Source organism: Sardina pilchardus, chromosome 5 (genome assembly GCF_963854185.1).
Source record: "Sardina pilchardus chromosome 5, fSarPil1.1, whole genome shotgun sequence".
In the NCBI taxonomy this organism is placed as follows: Eukaryota; Metazoa; Chordata; class Actinopteri; order Clupeiformes; family Clupeidae; genus Sardina; species Sardina pilchardus.
In genome coordinates, this window is record NC_084998.1 from 2,885,731 (window position 1) to 2,896,177 (window position 10,447).

Sequence of the window (10,447 nt, forward strand, 5' to 3'; positions counted from 1 at the left end):
CTGAGAGGTGCCGTCCACTCTGATATGATGCTTGTCCAGCTCAAACTCAGGGAAAGGAAGGAAAACCCTCCATCGTTCTTGGAGCTGCTGAGTGAAATCCGGAGTGAGGAGGAGTACGAGTATTCAAGGATGAAGCTTAACACGTCCGTCCAGAGAGTTCACACAGATCCTGCTACAGACAGTAGACAGGATGATGTTGAGCGTTTGAGAACAGAGATTCAAGAGCTCAAGTCAATGTTCACTGCCATGAGTGCTTTGCCTAGCCAAGTAGTAGCAGATAGCAAAGAACCTGTGTCAATGACAAAGAAGCCCACCCCAGAGACTGGTGGTGATAATGAAGTAGCTGTATTACGAAAACAAGTGAAAAACCTGCAAAAACAAGTGGCAGGCCAAAAGCTTAAAGTCTCTGAATCCCCTGCTGCAGTTCTTAGAGTAGAACAGTCAAGACAAGCCCATAGTGATAATAGAAAGCAACTATCTCATGACTCTGATGGGAACTTTTGTTATCGCTGTGGTGAAAACGGGCATTACTCTGCTAAATGCCAAAATGCAGAGAATCAGGCCAAAGTGATTCAAAAGCTGATACACTCGTTAAAGAAAGCCAAGCAAGGTGACCAGTCTTCTCAAGCAGCAGGCGGTCGCCACACAGTGTGCTCAGCTAAGAAAAGTGAGGTAGCCACCCTGGAAAGAGGCATTCCTCAAGGACTGATCGGGCCCTGTTCAATCATTCCAGTGAAGATAAATGGTCAGCACTGCGATGCGCTTCTGGACAGCGGCTCTCAGATCACAATTATCTTCGAGACCTGGTACAAGGACCACCTACCTGATGTCCCGATCCAGCCTGTATCAGGATTGGCGATATGGGGTTTAAGCGACACCAGTTACCCTTACCTGGGATACGTCGTAGTGGAGATGGAATTTCCGGAGAAGGTCACAGGTGCAAAGGAGACACTTTCTGTCCTTGCTCTGATCTGCCCAAGTCCCAAAAGCCCTGAAAAGACCCCTGTGATCTTAGGCACAAATGCAAACCTGTTCCAGAGACTGTCAATGCTCTGCCGAGAGACCAAAGGAGTGGACCTTGCCCAGACTCTGGGCATAAAGACAAAGAACTCCATTGCTCACACAGACCAACCCACCACTGTGAGTGAAGAGGATGAAGTGGCTTGTGTGAAATGGATGGGTCCCGGCTCACTAACCTTGCCGCCTGGTGGTGAGTGCTGCGCCATCTGTGAAGTGGAGTTGAAGAGGCCTCTGGGTAAAGACATGTTGATGGTTGAGGCATCACCCACCGTTCCATTACCATCTGGAGTGCTGCTGCAGCCTATGGTCGTGCCGAGTACAGCAGTGGATGATCACCTCACTGTCGTTATCCAGAATGAGTCCAAGAAAGACACAGTCATCCCAGTTGGAACTGTCTTAGGCCTGCTGTGTCGCGCGGATCCAGTCGTTCCATCTCTGAAAGTTGCAACTGAGGCACTGACTGTTCCGACAAAGTTAGACCCTCAACTGATCCAGTTTGGCGACTCGCCCATTCCACACCAATGGAAAGTGCGACTCCGTCAGAAGTTATGTGATCGAGCAAGCGTATTCTCATTGCATGAGTGGGATGTTGGCCTGGCAAAGGATGTGGAACATCATATCAGGATGACCGAACAAAAGCCATTCAGAGAACGTTCACGACGCTTGGCTCCAGCAGATATCGACGATGTGCGTCAGCACTTACAAGAGTTGTTAAAGGCTGGTATAATTAAGGAGTCACGTAGCCAGTATGCATCGCCAATTGTGATCGCTAGAAAGAAGACTGGGCGTATCAGAATGTGCATTGACTATAGGACCCTTAATAGGCGTACAATCCCAGACCAGTACACGACTCCTCGCATCGACGATGCGTTAGATTGCTTAACGGGGAGCAAATGGTTTTCTGTCCTTGACTTGCGTAGTGGCTACTACCAGATCGCCATGGCGGAGGAGGACAAAGAAAAAACCGCCTTCATTTGCCCCCTTGGATTCTTTCAGTTCGAAAGGATGCCGCAAGGCATAACAGGAGCGCCTGCAACGTTCCAAAGACTTATGGAGAAGGCGGTCGGTGATATGAACCTCCTGCAGGTGTTAGTTTATTTGGACGATCTCATAGTCTTTGGACGTTCATTAGAGGAACATGAACAGCGCCTCCTGCGAGTGTTGGATAGGCTTGAAGAGGTAGGGCTGAAACTCTCCCTCGACAAGTGTCAATTTTGTCAACCCAGGGTTAAGTATGTAGGCCACATAGTGTCTGCTGATGGTGTTGCTACTGACCCTGAAAAGGTGGAGGCAGTTGCTAGGTGGCCTAAGCCCACAGACCTTAAGTCGCTGCGGTCGTTTCTAGGTTTCTGTGGGTATTATCGGCGCTTTATAGAAAACTACTCTGCAATCGTTAGGCCCCTTACAGAATTGACGAAGGGCTATGCTCCCACGCAGCGTGGAAGGAAGCAAGCCCCAGACAAGAACAAGACATACTTCAAAGACTCAGAACCATTCTATGACCGATGGGACCAGTCCTGCACGGACGCATTCAATCGAATCATTCAATGTCTGATGAACGCACCGGTGTTGGCATTTGCTGATGTCAACAAGCCGTACGTCCTACACACAGATGCAAGTTTCAAGGGGCTCGGTGCCGTACTTTATCAGGAACATCCAGAAGGGTTGAGACCCGTGGCGTTCGCCAGCAGAAAGTTGAGCTCTCCTGAACAGCGATACCCTGTACATCAACTAGAGTTCCTTGCGCTGAAATGGGCGGTCGTTGATAAATTTCACGACTACCTATATGGAGCCAAGTTCACAGTACGCACCGACAATAACCCGTTGACGTATGTACTTACCACGGCCAAACTCAACGCGACAGGTCATCGTTGGCTTGCAGCCCTTGCCACCTATGACTTTGACGTGAAGTATAGGCCTGGAAAAGCAAACATTGATGCGGATTTGCTGTCTCGCAACTTACCTGAAGACGGTGAGTGGGAGGACATGTCTCAGAACGTGGTGAAGTCCATATGTCGCCGGGTGGAAGTGGATGTATCCCCAAAGTCTTCCCCAAGATATGTGGAACAATTAGGAGCTTCGCCAGCCTGTATTCCAGAAGTGTATGCCTTTCCGTCTCAGTTACACCTCAGTTCACTGGAGCAACTATCGAAAGCTGACTTGATGGCTGCTCAGAAGAGGGATGTTGTGATCAGACGTGTGATTGAGGCAGTGAAACAGGGAGTCTGGCCTAGCAACAAGGATGTACCCCCAGAGATGCTACTGATGAAGAGGGAAGTTGGTAGACTTGTGATGAGAGACGGACTTCTGTACAGAGCAAGCAAGACAGCTGCAGAGGAGGCACTACAGCTTGTGCTGCCTGCCGAGTTCAGAGAAGTGGTGTTGCAAGCTCTTCATGACGACATGGGCCACTTAGGTGTGGAGAGAGTAACTCAACTCCTAAGAGCAAGATTCTATTGGCCCAAAATGGCTCATGAGACAGAGGAATATGTGCGGAATTGTGGGCTGTGCATCACTCGTAAGACACCTGCCAAGAAAGCCGCTTCCTTGCACCAAATCACCAGCAGTGGTCCTATGGACCTGGTTTGTATTGACTTTCTGTCAATGGAACCGGACTCCAGAGGCATCAGTAATGTCCTGGTCGTGACCGATCATTATACAAGATATGCACAAGCCTTTCCTGCGAAGAATCAGAAAGCCCTGACAGTAGCTAAGATCCTAGTCGAAAAATATTTCGTTCACTATGGCTTGCCTGTTAGGATTCATTCTGATCAGGGAAGAGACTTTGAGTCGAAACTGATACGAGAGCTGCTGACAACCTTGGGGATACGGAAATCCAGAACGACTCCGTACCATCCTCAAGGGGACCCCCAGCCGGAGCGGTTCAACCGTACGCTGCTCTCTATGTTGGCTACCCTAGGACAGGAGAAGAAGAGATCCTGGAGTCAGCATGTGGCTTCATTAGTGCATGCCTACAACAGCACAAAAAGCGATGCGACAGGATACTCTCCTTACTACTTAATGTTCGGTAGGGAAGCTGCATTACCTGTAGACCTGTGCTTCCAGACATCCAAAGACGGAACTGAGGAGAGAAGTCATTTCCAGTATGTGGAAAGTCTGAAGCGTGACTTGAAGAGAGCCTACCAGCTTGCAAGTCAAGCTGCTGACAAGACTCACTTGAGGAACAAGAGAGCCTATGATCAGAAGGTCAGTTTTCAAAACATACAGCAAGGAGACCGTGTTCTTCTGAAGAATCTAGGACTCAAAGGGAAACACAAGCTGGAAAGCAGATGGAGTGCTGTACCTCATGTAGTGCTAGGAAAGATGCCGAACTTGCCTGTATTCCGTGTCAAACCTGAAGGGGGAAGAGGCAGAGTAAGAACCATACATCGAGACCACATCTTACCTATTGGGCAATCCGTGAGGATTCCAGTAGAACAAGCCTGTGAAGAAATCCCTGTGAGACCAAGAACACGTTCAACCCGAACAAGACAAAGACAACCGATCATGAATCAAAGAGAAGAAGTTCCAGAGATGTCTGATTCCTCATCTGATGTGGAGTGTGACTATTCCCATAGACCATACCGGGAGTATCTGGAACATCTACTGAAGAGGAGAGAAGTGTCAGATAGAGTCTCAGTGAGTTCACAGAATGAAGATGTGATTGAACCTAGTCCTGTGCAGTCAGCTGGAGAACTGGAGTCCGACATAGAAGATGACGATGACAGACAAGCCGTGACCGATTCGGATCCTTATGATTCCGGAACAGACCTGGATGATGGAAGAAATTCTGTCCACGCACCTAGAGAAAAACTGAGCTCTAAACAAAACGTTAGTAGAGTACTTAGACCTAGACTAACTGAGAAAAGACACATAAAACCAGTATTAAGACTTACCTATGACGAACCTGGAAAGGCAAGTGAGCAACCACTTACCATAGTTCACCGAGGAGTAATTATTAAACTACGGGAAGTACTAGTTTGCACTTAGTTCATAACTAGGAACTCATAGTTCTGAATTAAAAAGTTTATTTTTCTACATTTTAAGTTTAATGTGGAGCATATGTTTTATGTCTTATGAGGACATTTAGACATTTAGTAAGGGGAGGATGTAGCCCTATGGGAATTTATGGGAATTCCATTGTATTTTTATTTTGTTATTTTTCATTAAAATGTGCATTGCATAATGTTAAGAATGTTTAAATAATGTTTACATGTATAAAAAAATAAGTTAGTTAAAATTCGTTTACCTGGAAGAGAAGTCCAATCAGGAGTCGGGGTGAGAGGTCGAGAGGAAGGAGAGCATTGAGGAGAGAACGACATGAGAGACATGTTTGAGAATTGCGGAGTGCATGTTACATTTAGAAGTTGATAAAAACAAAGTTTAAGCTTATGGTAGCAAATGTGCTTGTGGACTGCACAAACAGTGAGTCTTATAGAGACATTTTGCAGTAAGTGTGCGTGTTTTATGCAACTAGTGTGGATAACTCGGTTAGAGTTTCCAACGAGGAGAAAACGGAAAGCTAGTCAGCTCGACTTAGCCAAGAGGAGTTTCAAAAGACTTTGCCAGCGAGTAGCCTGCTCGGCCGCCCTGTGTGCATCGTCTGGAAGGAGGTTGGATCGTGTGGATCTTCTGCTTTGCCTGACGACTTCACCAGCCGCCAGAACAGTGTGCAACGGCGAGGACGACAGCGACCAGCATTACGGTAGTCAAATTCTTTGTTTGCTGCGCCACGGCGCGAAACGACCATTTTAGTTTTGAGGTCTCTCCGCTCCCAAGCAACGCTACAGGCCTGCATCATTTCCTAAACGTCTCTACACACGACAAATGGTTGGGTACCCATTCCGTTTCATTTATTTAGTTAAATGCCGGCTTAGGTTTAGTACAGAAACTGAAACTGTTGTGTTTTGGACTGAACTGTTTAGCAAATGCAACGAAACTGAAATTGTAAAGAAACTGAAAATAATGGATGTGTGTATGTTTGACTAATTTTCAGTAAATAGTTCAAACGTATTTTTCTTGCATGTTTGTGAATGTCATTGGGTATTTTGATATTACAGATGTGTTGATAGAGAGTAATGGTTAAAAAGTTTACAGTAGCTTAATTTAAAGTGATAGCCTACTGATTGATATCTCATTTGTTGTTTATTACACTGGTAATGTGGGTAGCTATTTAAAAAGATTAAATAGTGATGCTAGTGTAAAAGTTTAAGACATTTGAATACATTTAGTTAATTACTATTACAGCATTAGTTAACCTTAGAGAGAGAGATCTCTCGCCAGTATAGGAATTCGGGGAGCGCACTCCACACTATAGCTAGACACGCTAGGGGGCGCTACAACTGTATAATTTTTCATTCATTGGTCCATTCATTCATTAATTCATTCACTTGCTCACTCACATTCATAGAACTTGCGCTGAGACCTAACACACACACACACACACACACACACACACACCACCCCCAGCACCACCTGTCCCGCACGGCCCCCTGGGACATGTGCTGCTGTTGCCGTGGCGAGGAGAGAGAAAGAGAGCATGCTGGGTCTGAGATATTGCGTAACACACACACACACACCTGTTCTACATACACCTGAAACCCTGCCCTGTTCACCGAGAGCCTGTCTTATGCACTTTGTCATTGTGACTCAGATCCTCGATGAGGCCTCGTCGCTACATGATGCATTTCAGTCTATCAGAGCACCATCGACAGCCAATGAGAAAAGCTCAAAGCTGTGTGTTTATTCATCTATTTATCTATAAACACTTTTAGAATAATGTCTCAGTCTGCACAGCTGGGCTCATTCTGCACATTGCTTGAGGAGGTGGAGGATGGCGATCCGCAACACCGGCCCTGCGGCTCACACACACACACACACACACACACACAGTCTCAGTTATCCCGGCTGCGGTGTTTTCTGCTAATTAAATTAATGGGGTTTCTAAAAGTGGTCGGCCGCCGGTCCCTCTCGTCTTGTCTCAGGCGGGTGCTGTGTTTCCTGTGTTGGTGTTGCGCTCGGCTGAAGTGTGTCCTCCGTCTCCCCCTAATGAGAGCGCCGGCTGTGGGGGAATCAGACGCCGCCGCTCCCCATCTGTCTGCCACGCCGTGTGGCACGGAGAAGAGAAGAGAAGGGAAGAGAGGAGAGGAGAGGAGAGAGGAGGGCAGGAGAGGAGAGAGGAGAGGAGAGAGGAGGAGAGGAGAGGAGAGGAGAGAGAGGGAAGGAGAGGAAAGGAGAAGAGAGGAGAGGAGAGGGGAGAGGAGGAGAGAAGAGGAGAGGAGAGGAGAGAGGAGGAGAGGAAAGGAGAAGAGAGGAGAGGAGAGGGGAGAGGAGGAGAGAAGAGGAGAGGAGAGAGAGGGCAGGAGAGGGGAGAGGAGAGGAGAAGAGAGGAGAGGAGAGGAGAGGGCAGGAGAGGGGAGAGGAGAGGAGAGGAGAGGAGAGGAGAGGAGAGAGGAGGAGAGGAGAGAAGGAGAGGAGAGAGAGGGCAGGAGAGGGGAGAGGAGAGGAGAGGAGAGAGGAGGAGAGGAGAGAAGGAGAGAAGAGGAGAGGAGAGAGAGGGCAGGAGAGGGGAGAGGAGAGGAGAGGAGAGGAGAGGAGAGGAGAGGAGAGAGGAGAGGAGAGGAGAGGAGAGGGGAGAAGGAGAGAAGAGGAGAGGAGAGAGAGGGCAGGAGAGGGGAGAGGAGGAGAGAGAGGAGAGAGGGGAGGAAAGGAGAGGAGGGGAGAGAGGGGAGGAGAGGGAAGAAGAGGAGAAGAGGGGAGGAGAGAGGAGAGGGGTAGAGAGAGCAAAGGAGAGGAGAGGAGAAGAGGGGAGGAGAGGAGGAGGGGAGCGTGTGGTGCTAAGGCCGATGGAGGAGAGTGGGAGCAGCCAGGCGTGGTGTTTCATGTCATTAAAACTTTGCTGTTTTGCTGTTTCTGGGCTGAACTCTGAAGCGAGACGAGACGAGACGACCGGGGACGTCTCAGACAGCGGCTCCCAAAGCCCCACATCCACCCCTACTGGGACACACACACACACACACACACAGCCCTGCATCCACCCCTACTGGGACACACACACACACACACACAGCCCTGCATCCACCCCTACTGGGACACACACACACACACGCACACAGCCCTGCATTCCAACCCTACTGGGACACAGGCGCACACATATACACACACACACGCACAAAGCCCCGCATTAACCCCTACTGGGAAACATACACACACACAAGCCCCACATCAATCTCTACTGGGACTGGCTCTCTTTCGTTTACACACACACACACACACACACACACACACACACACACACACACACACACACACACACACACACACACACACACACACACACACACACACACACACACACACACACACACACACACACACACACACACACACACACACACACACACACACACACACACACACACACACACACACACTAGGCCTGTCTTCCAGACACTATTTGTTCAGCATGACCAAGCGCACTCTATCATTCATTTGTATCCTGCCTCAACACACAATTATAAAAATGGCTCTTTAATCCGCACATTGTGTCCACGGCTGTCCAGCACAGCACTGCTATTATTCTTAGTTGAGACACATGTCTTCATGTGCAGGTCTTGGTATGGAAGCTCAAGCCGTATGGAGGTTGAGTGTTGAGTGTTGATGTGTGTGCAGGTCTGCGTATGGAAGCTCAAGCCGTATGGAGGTTTAGTGTTGAGTGTTGATGTGTGTGCAGGTCTGCGTATGGAAGCTCAAGCCGTATGGAGGTTTAGTGTTGAGTGTTGAAGTGTGTGCAGGTCTGCGTATGGAAGCTCGAGCCGTATGGAGGTTGAGTGTTGAGTGTTGACGTGTGTGCTGCTGTGGGTGCTATCTGGTGGCCTGTGTGTGTGTGTGTGTGTGTGTGCTGTTGTGGGTGCTATCTGGTGGCCTGTGTCTGTAGCCTGGCTATCACCACTCTAAACTCAGTCTTTTAAGATGGAACATTAGTCTGGGGAGTGTGCGCTTTATTTCTACTGCACAAGAGGTGTGATTAATGGGCATCGTTCAAATGACTCATTTGGACGGATTTGGATAGTCCTTCAACCAATCAAACCAAAGATCCGGGTGTGCCTGGTGGATAAGCCGGTCTGTGATTGGACCCAGCAAACGTGGACAGGAAGCAGGAGAGATGTGCAGATATCCAGCCAGAGCGACAGGGCGAAATCCAAATCGCCGGCAGGTCAGGCAGAGTTTACCCAATCTAGTGAACACACACACACACACACACACACACTTTTGTGTTTACTCAGCCTACCGTGTCTGTTGTGCAATAAAGAAGGAAAGAGACCGCAGGCGTGGGTATGGTACTGTACAATTCCAACTTTAATGCAGTATTGATCAATAAAATAAGACCCATGGATATCTCATACAAACAGCGTCCTCCTCCCCTCTAGTCAACCTGGTTCATCACCACACAAACATTTGCAATGAGCATGGAAAATGAAATTAACCAGTTCTGTCACGTCACACCCATTTTCTCACACACACACACACACACACACACACACGCACACGCACACACACGCACACACGCACACACGCACACACGCACACACGCACACACGCACACATGCACACACACAAACCCACAAGCCCCATTTTTTGTTAGTTTGTTTGTCTCTGAGTGATTAAGAGAGAGCTCCACTATGCCTTTGGCGATGCGTTTGAACTGTGTCACCTCGTGGTAAAAATGATCCTGCTCGTCTGCAGCTCTGGGAAGTGATTGGTTCACAGGAAGATAAGCACACTTGGAGAGTTAAAAAACAGTTCCCTTTAAAGCAGTTATTCTTTATCAAATAGCACAACATATAAAACCAAGGCACGCACACGCACACGCACGCACGCACACACACACACACGCGCACGCACGCACGCACGCACGCACGCACGCACGCACGCACAGACGCACACACACACAAACACGCACACACACACACATACACATTTGGTCATGACTAAGAGAAGGAGCTGAAGAGAGGTGAGCAGACGAAGGACTGACGACGTTTCACAGTCATGCATTCAGGAGTGTGTGTGTGTGTCAATAAAAACACAACACCTCCCACAAGCAGACACACACACTAGCATAGGACAAGCATGCAAACAGAAAGTCTTCCCACACACACACACACACACACAGTAAACAATCTACCAGTGGAGCTTAACTGTGTTAGGGGTGTGTGTGAGGGCGATAAGTGTGTGTGAAGCACAATCTGTGAGCAGGTTTCTCAGTAAATGTGTGTGTGTGTTTGTGTACAGTTCATTGTCTTGTGCTTCTCTGGGGCTGATGATCTGTGTATAGAAAAGGCCTTGGCTACAGTGTACAGTAGTGTGTGTGTGTGTGTGTGTGTGTGTGTGTGTGTGTTGTGCTTCTCTGGGACTGATGATGTGTGTG